The sequence below is a fragment of the Lepidochelys kempii genome, chromosome 1 (genome assembly GCF_965140285.1).
Source record: "Lepidochelys kempii isolate rLepKem1 chromosome 1, rLepKem1.hap1, whole genome shotgun sequence".
NCBI lineage: Eukaryota > Metazoa > Chordata > Testudines > Cheloniidae > Lepidochelys > Lepidochelys kempii.
The window spans coordinates 173535261-173555606 of record NC_136380.1 but is presented as its reverse complement, the minus strand read 5'-3'; positions in this window follow the sequence as shown (position 1 = coordinate 173555606).

The following is a 20346-nucleotide window of genomic DNA, read 5'->3' as shown; positions in this document are numbered from 1 at the left end:
GGAGAACTTGTTGCCAGGGGATGTTGTGATGGCCAAAAGTATAAATGGGTTCAGTAAAGAACTAGATAACTTCATGGAAGATAAGTCCTTCATGGCTATTAGCCAAGATGGTCAGAGATTCTATCCCATGCTTGGGGTAACCCTCTGACTGCCAGAAGTTACTGCTTCTCCTTGTTTCATGTCCCTGCATGCTGGGTAATAACATGAAATGACTCCATGCCTCTAAAACTAAACAGGTTCTTTATTAAGAGATCTATTCACAGAGATGTTGCAACTGCAGAGAGCATTCTTGCCATGTGGTCATAGACTGATTTCCTGGTGCCGCCTCCCAACAATTCCCTCCTGCAGCCTCCCTCATAGTTTCATGCTACACTCATGGTCGGGATAGAGAAGAGGCATTACCCCTTTCTGCGTTTCTCCCTCCCACGCCTACCCCAGCATCTCTCTTGAACTTCCTTACAGCATTTCACTCCTTGTCTCTCAACTTCACTGAAGTGCCTAGTTCTTCATGCCCTTCCAAGCCAGGTTGGGGTTGGAGGTTAATATGATGAGTGGAATGGGAGAGAGTTGGGTCTCAGGAGGGATGTGTGATGCTGTATGGAATATGGGAGACACTTTATGAGTGGTGCCAGATATGTCATGTAAGGTATCTGCAAAAATGTTGTAATTTGCCAAATATGATCATCTTGTCTATATTTGTATCACCTTTGTATTATGAGTTATAGATATGCAGGGTATATCTGTATTTCAAACTTGTGCTGTGTATCTGGGTGACACCCCCAGACAGATTGGCATCAGCACTGGCTAGCCTGCTTGATGGCCCATCAAGGGACATTAACTGTACAATGAACCCATTGAAAGGAACTAGTGGGATACAACTTATGAGCCAGAAAGGCATGTGGCATGCTTATGGACAGAACTCTAAGGTTTTTCCATGCTCAAGCTTGTGTCTGGGACGCAGGAAGTAGCACAAGTCACATGGCAAAAGGAATATAAAGGGCAGCTGCATCATCTCCATTTTGTCTTCAATCCTGCTTCTTACCTCCAGAGTAACTTTTCTACAAACTGAAGCTCGGAAAAAAAGGACTGAATGACCCATCCAAGCTGTGGATATGTTCCAGCAGGACTTTCAAGCCAGCACATTCACCAATATTGCTAAGAACCTCATTTATGGACTTTGAAATCTTTGTATGTATGTGACTGCTTTGCCATTTAACAACTCTCTTCTTGTTCTTTCTTGTTTCTTTATGATAAACCTTTAGTTTTAGACACTAAAGGATTGGCTGACAGCATGGTATTTTGAGTAAGATCCAACCTAATATTGACCTGGCAATGTGGCTGGTTTTCTGGGGTTCAGAAGAACATTTTGTACAGTGAGAAGAGTTTTTAAATAGCTCATCTTACTGCAGCTAGGTGCTGGTTGGGAGCCAGAGAACTGGAATGCAATAAAGGGGGTTGTGTGATTTTTATTTATTTTGTTGTTGTTTTGCTTCTTGATAACCACTGTGGGGGATCAGGAGCACAGTTTGTGACTAGCTGAAGAGTGTAACTTGAATATTACCCATCAGTTTGGGGAGTGTCAGCTCTCCCTTTTGCAGTCTGCTCTGACCTTGGCATTTCCAGTGAGGGTTGCCCTAGGCACAGCAGGTCACAGGATGTAATTTGGGAGACAGCAAGGGCCCCGAGTGCACTTTGGCGTCAACCTGTTTTCACTCAAACTCTAGAGCTTCAGCATATAGTACTCAGCGTGCTCAGGGGCCTCCCTGCGTGCCCAGGAAAGGTCTTTCCTAATACCCTGCCTGCCTGCTGCATCACTTTCTGCTAACAAGAGGTGACTAACTTAGCTCCAGTGGTGCCTCTTCTCTCCCAATCCCTTCCAGATGTGGAGCTGAACCTCCAGCAGGGACCTCTCAGTGTTATTCACAAATCTGGAGTTGCAGGAACAGAGCGAGGTGGGAGGAACCAATGCCATTTTTCCACAGGAGGAAAAGCAGAAAGAGCCCAAGAGGTTTAGGGAAGGATCTGCTCCTTCTTCTCTTCTCCCAACTCTTACATAAGCATACAGAAGTCATAAGTACTCCCCAAACCCCCCCCCCCACTCCCCACCACACACATCTCAGGTCAATCAATCTTTTAAAGAGTTCTTTTCATTTACCTTCTGGTTACTTAGCTTTTAGATTGCATTTCCTGCATGGGCTTTCAAGCTTTTGTCTGCAATCATGAGGGCTAGAAGCTCTTTAAAAAAAATAAAAGTTGAGATTTTCATGCAGTCTCTTCATTCAGAAGCTGGGGCTTTAAGAAATACAGGAACAATTGTGAGTTGGCAACATGTGAGGCCAGCTTTACCGAGGGTGTCTGCATCTTCCATCCTACTGGGTAGCATCAGTCCTACTGTAAATTATGGGAAATGGTAGCTATTTTGAGCAAAAGAAACTCGTGAACATAATGTAAAAGATGGGGGCAGAAAGATGAATCAGTAATTACTTTGCTTAATTATAACCTAACTTATTCAAAAACACATTCATCACTGGCTTACAATGAGTTTTAACCATATGGAAAGTGTGCGGGCTAATGAACTAGCTATTTGTTAGCAAAAGGAGGCTGAAAAAGGTGAAATTCTAGAGAAAAAATATTAAAAGTAGTAATGCCAAGCTCTAATGTTAAAAATCACAAGTCTAACTTAAAATTCATGAGATTTTAAAAAATAATGATTTGGGCATTCGTATTTGCCTCTTTTCTTTTACTTGCCTGGTATCTGAGCCTTTCAGATACACGTGGCTCACATTTTCCACTATTTCTCTGCAACCATGAGGGCTCGGATTTTTTTTTTTTTACGAAAAGCTGAAATTTGTCTCTTTGAGAGCTGGGTCTTTAAATAAAAGCTCAAATATCACAAGACTCTTGACAAAATCATGAGTTGACCACGCTGTGGACATCACAATTTTTTTAACAGTTTAAACTCATGAACTGATAAATCTGTTCATAAACTCATGAACAGATGAAGTTGCAAATTACAGAAAATTCTATCTTTCCCCACAGATTATGTACTGTGAATTCATGGAAGAGGTATTGCCAACTAGAGCTTATTGCGACTTCTTGGTGAATTGTTTTTTGTCAAAAAATGCTGATTTCTTGAAATCAAAACTGTTTGTGAAATAAGGTCTGGCTTTTCTAATTTCCCAGTTGGAACAAAGTTCCGGAAAAAGTTGACATTTTCAAAATTAAATATTCTGGCTTTCCAGTTTGAAACAACTTTTCATTTAGAAATTTAAGCTAATTAGATTGAAAAAGGTCAAAACCAAAATAAAATATTTTGCTCCAAAATGGAAAAATATATCTGGTTTTGATGTGCAAATATTTTTGAAATTGGACTTTTCATTCTGATTCAAAATTTCAGGGTGGGTGGGTGATTTTGAACTCACCGGATGAGAAAAGTAGTCACCAGATGAGAAAAGTTTCCCACCTAGATGTATTGCAAACACTAGGAATTCCTATGTCATGAGTCAGGCCCCCAAGATCATGTGATTGCCTTAAATAATGAAAACTAAAAAATAGTACTCTCGGGGTTCTCTTTATTTGCTTTCTGGTTTTTGAACCTTTAGGGTTCATGTTTTCAAGCTCTGTTCTGCAACCAGGAGTGATTTACTTTATTTTTCAATGAGATCTGAGATTCTGGTGGTTCACATGATGACAGTCTCTATGGCTTTAAAAAAAAAATCTCACTATCTCAGGACTCATGCTCATGATAAAATCATGAAAGTTGGTAACAGTGCAGAAAACATACTGTATTCTTCATACAAAACAAAGAGGATGAATCCGTGCTTTAATTTGGAAAATTGAGCCCAGCTTTAAAAGAGAGACACTATCGTACCCTTCTGGATTCCCTTAAATGTTGTCTGAATGAGTTCTTATGTTTGTTTATCTATATAATGGATTGTTTGAAGGTTCCAAAGTAGAGAAAACTAACAAGACTAATCAGAACAATCTTGAACAGTAGCACCCTGTAACAAAATAACAACCAGTGTGTGCCACACTGCTCACTGAACATGAAGACCCTCTTTGAACTACATGTCTTAATGCCTAGTAATCCTTACGGTAACAGCATCAATTACATTCTTATCATTCTAAACATTACCATTGCTGTCTCCATTTTGCCTGCCACTAGTTCCTTGTACAAGTGACAGGTGCTGCCAGCAGCCTCTTACCATGATATATTTGTTTGAAGCTATAACTAGTGTAGTTAAGTCTGGTAGGTATGCTGCTTTAGAGAAGACTTTGGAACAGAACGATGAAAGAGTTTTCTATTTAGCTTCCCTATTACGAATGGTAATAGAGACAACCAAATGTTTACTATATTATATACATAATGATCTGCCTCATTCATTAATGATTTGAATAAATCAAGAAATACTTGTGAGTTTGCTGAGACAGTAAGGCAATAAGGGTCTAATAACTACTTTGGTGTACTGGTAGATATTTAATGAATTTAAAATCTGAACAGCTCACTATTAAAATAACTGGTTTGCGACAGGCTTTTGAAGGGAACTGATACAATGGCACATGTTTTGAAGCATACAAAGAATTACTGAGAGTTTTACAGCAGTACAAATAACATTTTTTTTATCATATTTGAGCTGCTTGGCCTTGGATAGTATTGTGTTAGGTGGTGCAATGAGCAAAGAAAACAGGTCAGCCTTTTGTTCTATTATGGTACATGTACTGTTCTGCTTGGCCTTTCAAGGTCTGTTACTTGTCTCCAACTTCTTTAAAACAAGAGGCACTGCAAATCTAGGGAGTTCATTTGCAGGGCAGGTTGTAAGATGGCTGGAGAAATACAAAAACTTGTCAATCTTTGGTTTCTTTATTATGAACATATCAATATTAAGCAGCTACAGTGCACATCTAAGTTAGTAACCGTCTTTAATTAATAGAAAAAATGCAGCTGTCTTCTCCCTGTGTGAGAGCACCAAATTGTTTGTATTTACTTTCTAAATCAATGTAAATGAGTTGATCTTAGGTACACCCATCCTTGTCTAAAACCAGCCTGAACAAAAGGCAGTTGTGGTTTGATAACCTCATTAATGCATATTAGAATCAGTGACATACTGGATGTGACATACTGGAGAGAGATGGGTTGATAGCTCTTGGGAACTTGTAATGGTTTTCCTCGTTTAGAAATGGCTATTACCTTAGCCCTGCATCAGATTTTTGGGGTGCAGTTGACCTGGAAACATTGGCTGAGGAAGTGAAATGGCCACTTTTTGGGCCTGGGTGAAACAGCACTTGATATGGATATAATCCAGGCCTGGAGCCTTTCCTGTTCTCACAAAGACATAAGAACTATAGTACTCTGAAGAAGTAGTTAGAAGAAGTGTATTGTGAAAGAATGACAACTTTGATACATTTCACATACTACATGTAGTTTATGCTGAAGACACTACAGTAATAGAAGTACACTGCATGTACTGTATCCAGCACACTTATGTTCCTGTGACGTAGAAGTGACTTGGGGGGTCATATTCACTGCTGGCATAAGCAGTTACAACCTAACTGAAGTCAGCAGATCTGATGACAAATTCACAGCAGTAGTAAACTTGGCCTGTGTTTTGTTTTCGGGTTTTTTGTTTTTTCCAGGAGCCAAAAGACAATGAAGGTTAGAAAAATGTATACATTAGTAACATGGAATCTGTAAAGATAGGAAGATAGAGTACATAAGTGGGTAGGATACACAGAATATTATCTCTCGTGTAGTTTATTCCCTTTCTCAGATGTAAGCATAATACATTTATGCAAAGAAATATTATACTCTTTCTTAACAAAATTGCTTTCTAATGGAAGGAGTAGCTTGCTTTTTCTTTCAGGTGTAATAAACTACCTGCCTGAGTCAATGCACCTATTCCTTCCTTCCACAGCCATGATTTTAGTTAGCAGGAACAGTGAAAATGTGATTGCAATATTTTCAAAGGTTTTTATTTTTCTAAAAACTAATCAAAATTAGAGATTGTGAAACACATGATTAGCTCCAAATTGACTCAAACTTTAGTCATGAACTGTAAACTGATTAGAATTTGGTTTGATTTTTTTGAGTCAAGTAGCTATGCTTATGAACAGAAATCTGGTCTTCATGAAGCCATTGGAAAATATCAAACTATGGCAGGTATTATGTAAGATAGACATCACAATGACTAAGAAGAATTTTGAAATGCAAATAGCCAAGGATACAAAAACAAGAAATTATTTAACAATACCAAGGCAGAAAGCATGAGATAAATGCTGGGTCTGATGCAGTGGTGTAGCCACGGGTGGGCCGTGGACCACCCCACTTAGCATCCAGGCCCACCCAAATCTGAGCAGCAGTGTAGTGCTGTGTAGCAGGGTGGTTACCCCGCTCCGGCCCTGAAGGGGTTAAAAGCAGCCCTGGAGAGGGCTGCGGCTGAGAAAGGCTAGGCTGATTGGAGAAGCAGCCACAGCTGGGGCCACGCCCCAATCAGGCCACAATCTGGCTGGGGGCCAGAAGCTGGAGGAGTCTCACTCTAGCCCTGGAGTGGGAAGGGCTAGCTGCCTAGGAGCAAGGTACCTAGAGCAGAGCAGTGCTGGGGAAGGGCAAAGGGAGCTGGGGAGCTCCAGCCTGGTAAACCCCCAGGCTGCAGGCTTTGTTAAAGGCCAGGAAAGATACTGGGGCTACAGAGGGGTAGCCTGAGGATAGGCAGAGGCAGCTGGTCCAACCTTGCCAATGATGAGTGGCCATTACAGACTGCAGTCTGCCCCAGTCAGGGGGAGCTAGATGATGACTGGCAGTAGCCACTGAGGGAAGGTGGGTTTAGAGGGTTGGGGGTTCCTCTGGGAGGGGAGACCCATAGTGGGGGTACTGCAGAGCGCAGATCCCCATTGTAAGGGGCACCAGGGTCTGGGAGGGACACAGGGGCCAGTGGTAGGTGAGACACCGGCCCGCAGAGGGCGCTCCATACACTGGAGAGTTAATTCCCTGGATGACCAGCAGGAGTGAGTCTTCGCTTCGCTACAAGCTGCCACAGTGGCCGGAGCATTACTCAAGCATCTGAAATCCAGGACATAGCTATGTGCGCACCCTTCAGAAAGCTACTCTCCACCAGCCTGCCTGGCCATTTTCTGAGCCACCCCATGTGTGTGTCCAGCTCGGCAGGTGAAGCCCTGTCTCTGGGGGCACCAGGGACAGGAAGTGGGAGTGGTGTCAGGAGAGAAGCTGAGTTAGCACAATCTGTCATTGCCAGTCTACCCAAAAGTTGGGATCCAACCAAATTTCCACTCCTAGCTACACTAGTGGTCTGATGAACCATCAGGGAGAAAAGAGTGCAGATAAAGAAGAAAAGGATGTTGCAGAGAAGCCAGATAACTGCTTCACATCAATCTTTTAATAAAGAGGATGATGGCAGAGATAATACCTTAGACCTAATCATTTCAAGCAAAGATGATGCAGAATGGTCAGAGATGCTGGAACAAACTGGTAAACTAAAGTGTAAAAAGTCACCAGTATCAGCTGGTATACTGCCCACGGTTCTGAAAGAGCTTCACAATGAGGTGGTTGAGCTGTTAACAACTATTCAATTTCTCATTAAAATCAACTCTAATACTGGCAGACTGAAGCATAGCAAATGTTGTATCTATCTTCAAAAGAGATGCTAGAATAATCCAAGGAATTACGTACCAATAGACCTTATTTCAGTACCAGGAATACTGGTTGAAAGAAAATTTCCAGTCAAAAGATATTAATCCATGGTCTAGAGAAGTGGTTCTCAAAGCCGGTCAGCCGCTTGTTCAGGGAAAACCCCTGGAGCCCCAGACAGGTTTGTTTACCTGCCACGTCCGGAGGTTCGGCCGATTGCGGCTCCCACTGGCTGCAGTTCGCTGCTCCAGGCTGATGGGGGCTGCGACGCGCTGCTTCCCGCAGCCCCCATTGGGCTGGAGCAGCGAACCGTGGCCAGTGGGAGCCGCAATCAGCCGAACCTGTGGACGCGGCAGGTAAACAAACCGGTCTGGCGTGACAGGGGCTTTCCCTGAACAAGGGGCAGACCGGCTTTGAGAACCACTGGTCTAGAGGACCAGGAACTGGACTGGGCCTCAGGACACTCTTGATCTATTCCCAGCTTCACTATTGATTGATTGTGTGATTTTGGGCAAGTCATTTTGTCTTGGTTTCTATCTTGGCTATATAGAATGTAAGTTTGTCAGGGCAGGGACTGTCTCTTATGTATTGGAACAGTGCCTAGCACAATGGGGCCCCGATCTTGGTGGTGGCCTCTTGGTGCTTCTGTGATATAAATAATATCCTTTAGATTGTATACATCTATATCCTTTATATAAGAGAACTATGAGTGTGAGTTCATAAAGAATAATATTTGCTAAACTGTTGTAGCAACCAGGCAAGGTACTAACAAACTTCAACAGGACTTTATTTTTAAAGTGGAAACCTCTTTACCAAGCTGCTGCTGCACCCTCAGTAGCTCTCACTCCGCCTCCTCAACTTCCCCCCCACTTCCTGTTTCCTGTGCTTTCAGACTCCCAACAGCCTGTGTTCCCAGTTCTAATAAGTACAAGCAGCATCTAAACACCACATTCCCTCCTCTCTTCAGAAACTCTCCCAATTAAAATAAACGTTGTTCTAACCACAGGAACAAATATGAAACAAGACACTATACTTTTGGCAGAAATATTACACTGGAAACACTGTAGATACTACATAACATAGTCGCTAGTCCAGACAGGTGGTCGTCTGGGTTTGACAGGCCATCTCTCAAGCCCCTGTTCCAGTGCAATGTCTTGTTGTGTTGATACTACAGTGAAGTCAATGAATGCAGAACGGGTGTTGGCACAATCTCCTCTTGGTGCATAGGCAGGTGCAAGATAAGAAGCATTCCATACCCACCCATCAGAAAGTTGATAGGTGTAAGATCCCTTCTTCTCTATGATTTTAAGAGGACCTGTGAATTTATGGTCCCCTTTGCATAAAATGCCAGGTTTTCATATTCTAATGAAGGAACCACACTCAAACTTTGGCTCCTTAGCACCCCACCGCTTGTCTGTGAAAGCCTTATACTTTGCTTGGTTCTGTTCAACTGTTTTTCTCACATCATCCTCAGTTGGGGCATCAGGTCATGCATTTAACAATCCAGCAATGTTCAGTTTTGTATTCATCTGTTTCCCATGCAGTAACTCTGAGGGCTATCTTTGCATTGTGGCATGTTGTGTAGCCCTGTATGCTTGCAAGAAATCAGTAGTGAAGGTTATCCACAAACGCCTTTTCAGATTAGCTGTTTGCAAACTCTCTTTCAAACTTCTGTTAAACCATTCCATTTCCCCATTTGCTTGAAGGTAATACAGGGATAACCTTCTGTGTAAAATGTTCCTCTCTGCTAGAAAAGTTTCAAACTTCAGGGAAGTAAATTGACTACCATTATCTGAAACCAGTTCTTTGGGGTTACCTTCCCTGCTAAAAATTGAAGAGAGGAACTTAATTACTGTAGCAGAAGAGATTTGTGATGTAAACACTACTTCATGCCATTTACTGAAATAGTCTATTAAAGTGATGGCATAATGGCAGTGACTTGGAGCACTATCAAAGGGTCCTACAATGTCAATCGCCACTTTTTCCCAAGCAGATTCAGGAAGAGGAACAGGCTGTAATGGAGAAGTACATGCCACTGCTGTGTTATCATGCATGTGGCAAGTGACACAGGATTTTAGTCCAGCCTGTGAAATTTTATGCCCCAGAAAGGAGAGTTCAGTTTGTCTAAAATTGCATTTGGACCTATTGAGCTTGAGGCCTGCTTTGCTGCTGCAGTTTAGTACAGACTGTAGGTTATTGTCATGCTCCTCAGATGTATTTCCAAACACGAGAATATTATCCAGATAATACTGAACTCCATGTTGATTCTTCAAGATCAATGACATCATTTTTTGGAAGGCACTTGGGGCAGATGCGAGATGGTATGGAACACATTTAAAATGAAATAGTCCCTCATGTGTAATAAATGCTGTGAGGTCTCTGCTATCTTCATGCAACATAACCTGGTAGTATGCGCTCTGCAAATCAAGAGTAGAAAACATCTTTGCTCCACAGAGTTCTGCAAATACTTCTTCTATGTGAGGAAGAGGATGGCTGTCAATCACAATAGCTTTATTTGGCTCCCTTAAGTCCACACAAAGGCGAATGCCTCCACCTTTCTTCTGCATCACTACCCTAGGTGAAACCTATTCCGAGGAGTCAATCTCTTCAATAATGTCCTTTTGAACAAGTTTTCTCAGTTCCTCTGAAACAGCTTCCTTGACTGAAAATGGTAAGCACCGTAACTTCTGTCTTACAGACATCACATTATTCCACATTTTAACTTTATTCAGAAACCCATAAGCAGAGCTGAGTTTCTCTTCAACCTGGTGTTGGATCCCAGCTGAAACTGGTGTGTGTACCGCAAGAGTGCTTTGCTGAGGAAGATCAATTCATCCATTAACTACCCTGAGATTTAAAGCAGCCAATAAATCTCTGCCAAGGATAGGAGTACCTTTGTGGACAATGTAGAACTCTGCAGTTACACAGCAATCACCAAAAGTAACTATTGTTGGCAGGCAGCCACGTACTGGAATATGTTTTTTTCAAATAGCACACCAAGTGAAGTTTGGGTTCACTAAAAGGCACATCTTTAAAGTAATGCAAATAGATGGAATCAGGTAGTAAAGATACTGCTAAGCCAGTGTCCAACATCAGCTGAATAGAGTGTGATTTGCCTGAGGGTATGGCGGAAATGTTTACAGTGCACTTTATTTGTTCTTGAATATGTGCAGTAGTGATTTTGTTCACGCTCGGCACAGTAACATCTTTTATTGTAACTGCATGCACCTATTGATTGAACTGGCTGCTGCAACATACTTTAGCAAAATGGCCAATCTTTTTGCAATGATTGCACTGAGCTACTTTTGCCGGACATCCTGTGTAGCTTGCAAGGTGTTGTGGGGATCCACAGTGAAAGCATGCTTTTACTGTATTTTGAATTTGCTGATTCAGTGGTTTTTCATTAGTTTTCCTCTTGTAATTGTTTGTCTGCAGTGAGAGTGAACTTTTCTGCAAAGGAGTCACAGCCTGGACTGTGCCTCCTGTATCCATGCTCATTATTTTGGCTTCAGCTGTAGCTGACTCAAACTGAGTAGCAATGGTTATTGCTTTTTCTAGTGTAAGTTGTGGTTCTAGAAGTAAGCATTCTCTTACACGAAGCATGGTTGTTTTCTCAATGAGCTGGTCTCTAATCATCTCATCTGCCATATTCCCAAAGTCACAAGTTACAATCAGACTCCTCAGGGAAGCAATATGCTGCATCATAGTCTACCCTGTTTTCTGCTCACGCTGGCGAAATCTGTAGCGATTAACTACTACATTCACTTTTGGCGCAAAAGAGTTCTTTAATGCAGTGAGTGCAGTCTCATATTTATCATCTGCAAGGGGAAAAGTGTAAAATATATGCTGCCCTTCTGCTCCAAGGTAGTGGATTAGCAGAGCATGCTTTCTTAATTCAGAAATCTCTGTAGCACTCATTGCAAGCAGATAAGTCTCAAACATATGGATCCAGACAGTAAAAGCAATTCGAGGCTCACCTGGGCTTTGCAGAAAGGTTGCTGGTGGGTTCAGAGGCAGAAGATCCATCCTTGTCACCAAAATGTTGTAGCAACCAGGCAAGGTACTAACAAACTTGTCATAAATATAAAGGGAAGGGTAAACCCCTTTGAAATCCCTCCTGGCCAGGGGAAAGCTCCTCTCACCTGTAAAGGGTTAAGAAGCTAAAGGTAACCTCACTGGCACCTGACCAAAATGACCAATGAGGAGACAAGATACTTTCAAAAGCTGGGAGGAGGGAGAGAAACAAAGGGTCTGTGTGTCTGTCTATATGCTGGTCTTTACCGGGGATAGACCAGGAATGGAGTCTTAGAACTTTTAGTAAGTAATCTAGCTAGGTATGTGTTAGATTATGATTTCTTTAAATGGCTGAGAAAAGAATTGTGCTGAATAGAATAACTATTTCTGTCTGTGTATCTTTTTTGTAACTTAAGGTTTTGCCTAGAGGGGTTCTCTATGTTTTTGAATCTAATTACCCTGTAAGATATCTACCATCCTGATTTTACAGGGGGGATTTCTTTATTTCTATTTACTTCTATTTTTTATTAAAAGTCTTCTTGTAAAACACTGAATGCTTTTTCATTGTTCTCAGATCCAAGGGTTTGGGTCTGTGGTCACCTATGCAAATTGGTGAGGCTTTTTATCCAACATTTCCCAGGAAACGGGGGGTGCAAGTGTTGGGAGGATTGTTCATTGTTCTTAAGATCCAAGGGTCTGGGTCTGTAGTCACCTAGGCAAATTGGTGAGGCTTTTTACCAAACCTTGTCCAGGAAGTGGGGTGCAAGGTTTTGGGAAGTATTTTGGGGGGAAGGACGTGTCCAAACAGCTCTTCCCCAGTAACCAGTATTAGTTTGGTGGTGGTAGCGGCCAGTCCAAGGATAACGGGGGTAATATTTTGTACCTTGGGGAAGTTTTGACCTAAGCTAGTAAAGATAAGCTTAGGAGGTTTTTCATGCAGGTCCCCACATCTGTACCCTAGAGTTCAGAGTGGGGGAGGAACCTTGACAAAACTTCAGCAGGACTTTATTTTTAAAGTGGAAACCTCTTTACCATGCTGCCGTTGCACCTTCAGTAGCTCTCACTCCACCTCCTCAACTCCCCCCCCCCCCCTTCCTGTTTCCTGTCCTTTCAGACTCCCAACAGCAGGTGCTTCCAGTTCTAATAATTACAAGCAGCAACTAAACACCACATAAACAAACTTGATTGTTCTTCCTGACAGAATTACAAAATGTGTATGTTGAAGGAATGAAGTAGATATAGACCAGATTTTCTAAGCTAGACAGATGCAACTACGTGAATACAAATTTGAAGGCTAAGCAACCATAGGTGTGCAAAATAGAAGATTTTCACATGTATAAGTAGATACTTGTATACATAAATTAGGCCCAAACAAAACTACAAGTACAAATACAAGCACCTTTCTTTGAAAGTCTAGCCCAACATAATTGGATTTTTATAAAGCACTTGATACTAGATCTTCAGAAAAGCTCACTTGAAAAACATTTACAAAATGACTTAGGTAAGAGCAGTATTGTTTAGGAGAACTGGGTAAAAGCATAAACAATGAGTGACTATTTCAATATCAAAATGGAGTGAGGTGTCTGGTTTTAGGGACTGATTCTGCATCCACTGAAGTGAATGCTAAAGCCTTCAGTCGTGGAGGACTCGGCACTTCCAAATCTATTAATGAAGGTGCTATGTAAGAGAGAATAAACATAATACTAATGAAATTCACGGGTATTGACTGAGAAGAGTTGCACATACTAATTACAACAAAAAAGATCAGCCTGAAAGAACAGAAAGTAAGCAGCAAATAACAAATATAAGCTAATACTCCTGAGGAAAAAATTAACGAAGACACGCATTCAATGGGAAGTAGAGAACAGGAAGGAGTAGCTTAACCCAGATCCAGACTGATAGTGGACAATACAGCTGGCTGCATAATCAAAATACTAATGATCAATCATTGCATAAGAAAATGTCAACATTTGCATCTATTTTTGTTCTAAATTAATTATTCAACCAGCTCTAGTGAAGAGCAGTTTTCATGTGAATTTGTTATAGCAACAACAATGATCAACAAGGTTGCATACATATCCCATATATCACAGAGCAGAGTCTCTCTGTAGAGCTGTGGTTTGACTACACCTGGAAATACTGCATTACTTTCTGGGCATGTAAAAGTTCAGAGAAGAATGTTATCATAGATGCGGGGGGAGGGGGGAAGGGAGGAGCGGTGGCAAAATTAATTTATGAGATTAAATTAGAGCTAAGGGCCTGATCCAGTGTCCATTGATGACACTAGAAAGTCTATCTATCTGTGTGTGTGTGTGTGTGTGTGAGAGAGAGAGAGAGAGAGAGAGAGAGAGATGTATAAAGAAATAACTGCAAAAAAGAAGCAAAATATTTTTAAATGCAGAATGATCAAACTCCCACTTGATTTGTTGATGACAACCCAGAAGGGCAAAAACAAGGAGTTAAAACTTCCCATTCATCTATAACCTGCCCTATTCTGTCTATTCATTTTAGAACATTTCAGACAGCACATAACATCATGTCACACACTGAACACAGACAAGCTCAATAATTAGGCAGAACAGAATAAGAGAGAACTCAATTTCTTTGCTTTCTGTGATTGTAAATCTGCCCCTTTTTTACACATCTGTAGTGAAACTTGGAGTAACCGACATTTGCTTCTTTTACAATGACATTCTCTTCTCAAGCACAGCTCTGCATGACTGATACTTGAATGTGATTAACTGAATTAAACTGCCCAGGACTAAAACATGGTATAAAAACGTGCCTATGGAATTTTATTTTAAATATCAACAGTCATGTAGTATTAATGATTGTCTTGTGTGATATATCGTCATATGTTGAACAAATGTGCTATGGACAAATGGCAAATTAATAAGAAAAAGATTCTGTAAAAAACATATGTTGCTATTGTATTAATGTGGGGAATATTTGTTGGAAAGTAATGTATATGAATGTCTAAAGTGAGTCACATGCAGGCCATCTCAGAGGTCCAGAGAGGCCTGGGCCACTTCCAGCTTTTGAGGCCCCTCGCTATAATAAAAATAACAAATGACAATACATGAAAACAAAATAAGGCACCAAAAAAAGGGTAAGACATAATTTTAATTTTTGTTTTCATTTAACAAATGCTTTTCTAGCCTTTTTCTGTGCAAATGCACTAATTATTGAGGAAAAATCTAGCTTTTGTGCAATGTCACAGTTGATATTAAGCATGGCCAGCCCATTCAAATGCTCTTGTGCCATCAGAACAGATATATTTTATTAATATTTATGAACATTTTTAACTCCTTAATATGACAAAATATATATCGGTTAACAAAAAAAGTATGTATTTTACCAAATCACATCTCTTATTTGCTTAAATGTGCAGCTCTAAGCTGAGAGTGTATATCATATTTTGGTCCGATAGGGATGCACATAAGAACTAGTTGCAAAACTTATTAAATGCCAAAAAATTAACAAGTGTCTAAATTTGAGGCCCCCTTTGAGCTTGAGGCCCAGGCCAACCCCCCCGCCCCCAATTGGCCTTGATCTCATGGAGATGGAAGTATTCTTTATATTAGAAAAATATTGAATATGTCAGGGGAGGAGCAAAGAAAAGAGTCCTTGGTTTACAGTAACTTCTCCCCCACAAAAGTCATAAACATTATACAAAACATTCATAGGCAAGAACCAGTGAGAAAACATTCCCCCTTGGTTGTCACAGAATCTCTAATACAATACCCTGCCTCACTGTAACAACTATCTTTAACCCTTCAAGATGTACTAGGTACAGCATGTTTAGCAGCGCTGTTAGCAAGAAATATCCCATTGCTTTTCGCACATGGACTTTTAAATTCATCCTACACTAGCTGATATGAAGATGTATACTGAATCCCTAAGCATCATCCCCAAGTGTTTAACTTGTCAGCATCATCCCCAAGTGTTTAACTGGTATGTACACCAATCAGTTATGGCAGGTAGAGCTACAAATCCTGTCTCAAGAAAAGCAATGGCCATAGGCTGCTGTGAGGTACCTCAATCAGCAACCCCTACGTGGGGGCTATTCCCATTTAGAATCAAAAGCAGACCCTAGAAGTAAGCCTGGGAAGTTTAAGGAAATTCTGAGGGTCCGCAGCTGATAAAATAAAGTACCAGATAAAGTACTTGGAAGCTTTTCATGTTCTAATCCATTGCCTGAATTTTGCAGTCAACAAGATTAATTCTACACACCATTAGTATATATGTGGATTATTGCCATTGGATATGTTGGAAATGAAAAACAGGTTTCATTTAGAAATGCCCTTTTCTGTGCAATTAAAATTTCATAAAGATATTTAGCACATCATTTTAGTAACTGAATCACCTTAAGATTGCCTTTACACTAGTTACTTTCTGGGATTTACAATCCACAAAACGAAAAAAAATTAGACAAGATATGGAAGCTGTTATTGTCCATCTTGGTAAATGTAGTTTTGTAATTAGTGTGTTTACCAAAATCTGTGTACTCAATAGCCCCTTTAAATAATACATCTAACAAAATTCATATTTAAGCAGTTAAACAGACTTTTATAAATGCCTTCACATATATTTACCCATTCTGAATCATGTATTTATTTTTCAGACAGTAAGACTAGAATAGTTATTGAATGTTTGTTGTATAACCGTGTGTGTGTAAGCTAATGTATATTAGTGTCAAGCAAAAGAGAGAAATACCATGCAAAACACTCAAACAAAACAAAACAATAAGTGTAAGGTCGTTAGACTTAAATGTGAAGCTTGAGATCCTATTAATTTTGAATTTGCTGGATTTTGTCGGATTTCAACAAAGTTTTAATGCTATTGAAATGTAGGATTTTGTCTAGATTGGGTCAAGGTAAAATACTGTTTGACTTCATCACGTACATTCATAGAGCATAAAAGCTACCACTCATGTATGTCAGGCTAGATTATTTTACTTTTAGAAAAGTCACAAGCTTTTAGGGATTGTGATTCAATGTACAGAAAAGTTCTGCTTATTTGACAATGACAACATGAAAAGTGTCTTTCTTAACAGCTAATTGTTTGATTTTTTTTCTCAACGGTTTAGTTCCTGTTTTTTAATATTCTGAAGAATGTGTAATGTAGCTGATTTGCCACTTTGTTATCAAAGGTGTGCATACAAATGTCACTGTGCAAACACATACCAGAACTAAAACTTTCCTCTGAAAGTGGACCTATCTAAAAGATAACTCCCTTGCTATTTCACCTGAGATTTATGTTGTAAATACTCTTGCATTTTCTCTTGTAACATCCATTAATGTCATCAGGAATTAGACACCAACATGTATGGGGCAAAAGAACCTACTGCTGCAGAACAATGGAGGCAAATCTCAATGCACAATGTTCCTTGCACACTGTATACTCAAAAGAGATAAAATCTAATTGAAAAAGTGATGAAAATCTTCAGATTCCGTCCCTTTTTCCCTTCAATGTTTCTACCCTTGTCCCTTCAAATGGTAATCAAGCCCTGATAACTCCCATCCTCAAAAATCACCCTTGGTCCAACCTCTCCAGCTACTGCCTCTTCTGCCTTTTCCCTCCACCTCTAAACTCACAGAACACACTATTAACAATTTTTGCCTCAAGTTCCTCTCCTCCGTCTCCATTCTGGATCCCTTTCCTTCTAGCTTCTTCACTACAATGAAAGAGATCCCCCAATAGTTTCTAATAATCTTTTCTGAAGGTCTGTATTCCACTTCAGTCCTCCTTAATCTCTCTGCTTTTGACATTGTTGATCAAATGCCCTCTTGAAATCTTGTACTCCCTTGACTCTGTAATTCTCACTTGGTTTTCCTCCAGCTTCTCTGATCATTCTTTCAGTGGGTGCTCCTCTTTCTTCCCTCTGCACTGTCCACGAAAGTCCTGCAGGGTTCTATCTTCAGGCCCCCGTTCTTCTCCCTTTATATCCTCTCTGGAAGATCTCATATGGTCCCATGTCTTTTGCTGATAACTCAAGGATCTACCTTTTTCCATTTCTAACCAGTCTACCCCTACTTGATTCCATCTCTCTGCCTGTCTTTCTGACATTCCTCCTGGTGTCAGCTTAAACCCATTGAGGCCAAAACTGAACACCTTACATTTGAGTTCATTAGGAGTTGAAGGCCCTTGGCACATCACAGAAGTTGCTCAATTCTTTGCAAGATCAGGCGCTTAAATAAATGTTCCCCCTGAAGTTGAAAACTTGGAGATGCACAAAACACAGCCTGGACTTTGCTACCAATTTGTGAGCTATACAAGAGAAATCTGATTCAGAGAGTGTTTGGAACCTGTCAGGACTATTATACAGACACACTTAGAGCTGAGTAAATAATTAATTTTTTTGGTTCAGTGGCTGGTCCAAAAATCTATTTCAAAATTAAACTGAATTACTTTGGGGAGTTTTTCTAACCAACAAAAGAGTTTAGAATGTCAATTTTAAAGTAACATTTAAAAATGAAAATGTCAATTCAATTTGATGTTTTCAAAACCAATCACTGACATTTCTGAAATGTTTGGGGTTTTTAGGGTTTTTTTCAGAGCACTGAAATTACTTGTGAAATCTGACCTGAATCTGTAAAGGTTTGTACCCTGAAATATGCACTTTTCTGCAAATGTACTATTCACCAACAAAAGTTCACCTAGATCTACTCTCAAGTTATCTATGTTAAAATAAAGAGCAGAATCAAGCTATGTGTTCCTTTTTGCTAAAGTCTCACAATCAAACACCATAGTTACAGAGTGGAAGAGTTTTCCTATTGTTCCAGCCTGTTAACAGAATCTGGAATCCTGTAGCGAGCTGCAGGTTAATTACTGCTGAGGACCTGAAGTAGGTATGGCAACACCCTTAACTACAAGGGAGGTGACAGCAGTGTAAGTGGGCATAGAGGTCCTATGGGAATGTTACCAGAAGATTTGGTTTTATAATCCTACACCAATGATGTTGCCTAAAATTACTACTTTTAATTTAAAATCTTTCCTTTGTAACTATCTAAGCTGGTAACCAAGATTGTGGTTCGCCCTAAAGGAGTTGACAGGAAAAGATGCAGCTAGCTAGCTTTCCCTTGAAAGGACACACATACAGCCCTCCAACCAAGAATAGACAAGTAAGCAGTAAATCTTTGAAAAAAATAATCAGCTTCCAATTTTCAGCTGGCTCCACCCCTGACAGGCACTCCATAGACTTCTATGGGACTACAATGAATCTCTATGGGACTTTGCTGAATCATACCCAGAAGTGGTGCAATCCTACCTCCCGATTGCATCATCCCCATACATTCCTATGAGCTCCCATGTATGCCTCTGGGGTTTCTCTTAACTGACCTGTGAATGACCCCTCGCTACTTCCTGCCTGGAAGTCCCTATGTATCTCTATGGGCTCCAATGTATTTCTATGGAGTTTTTCTTAGTCATTCTCCACAGGAAGTGGAATTACCTTACACTATGGCTGCCATTACTGATTTTTCTAATTTAAACTATTACTAATTTGTTTTTAGTTAAGGCTTTATTCTTAAAACTAATCACTGCTCTAAGCATCCCAAAGTGTCCTGACACCATCACCACTCTTTTTATGTCCAATTAAGCAAGTTATGAATTTCACAAATTTAAACCCCTTCCCAAGGTTTTTCTGCAGTGTTTAGTGTGTTATAAGGCATTTCAGGCAACTGAGGCAAAATTTCTTGCCACAGGAAAGACCCTGAGAGCAGCCAACACTGGGAAGAATGCTGAGATTGGGTTTTCCATAAGATAATTTTTAAACGCCCTTTCTGTTAATAAAAGTACTTGTGGCACCTTATAGACTAACAAATTTATTTGGGCATAAGCTTTCCTGGGCTAAAACCCATTTCATCAGATGCATGCAGTGGAAAATGCAGTAGATAGATTAGTTTAGATTAGATAGATACACCCATTTTTTTCATGTTCTCTGTATATATATAATCTTCCTACTGTATTTTCCACTGCGTGCATCTGATGAAGTGGGTTTTAGCCCAGGAAAGCTTATGCCCAAATAAATTTGTTAGTCTATAAGGTGTCACAAGTACTCATTCTTTTTGCTGATACAGACTAACACAGTTACCACTCTGAAACCTATTATAGGTGTGTAGATTTGGAAATAGGTGTAGATTCCACCTGCCTACACCTGCTCTCCAGAAACAAGCTTCTTATCAGTCTTTAAAGTTCACTGAATCTGTTCAAGAGACATCTGAGGTGGTAGTATTAAATGTTTTTACACATTTTCTTAAAATAACACTTGCATAGGGATTTTTTTCAAGTGTGCTGAGTCATATTTTGCAAAAAGTAATTGAGACAGCTTTGATACACTCTTCTAACTTGATGTCCATTAATGGCTTGGACCTCTTTAGAGGTGTGCAGTAATTAAGGGAAGCTTCTAGAATGTTATATGATTCTAAATAGTTCTCAGAAATTCATAATTGTTTCAGTATCTTCCTAAATGGTATATTTGTTCCTCCTTTGCTGATTGACAGTTTACTTGAAAATGTAAACAATGTTGGAGTGTTGGTATAAAAGTAGCTCATGTTTATACTTTACTTTTCTAATTCATATTATTTGTGGTCCCCCAGGATTATATCAGGATAATCATATAACATATGCAAAATAGCTGTTTGTCCTGGAAGAATATTTTAAAGGCTTCAAGCTTAAATCAGCAACAA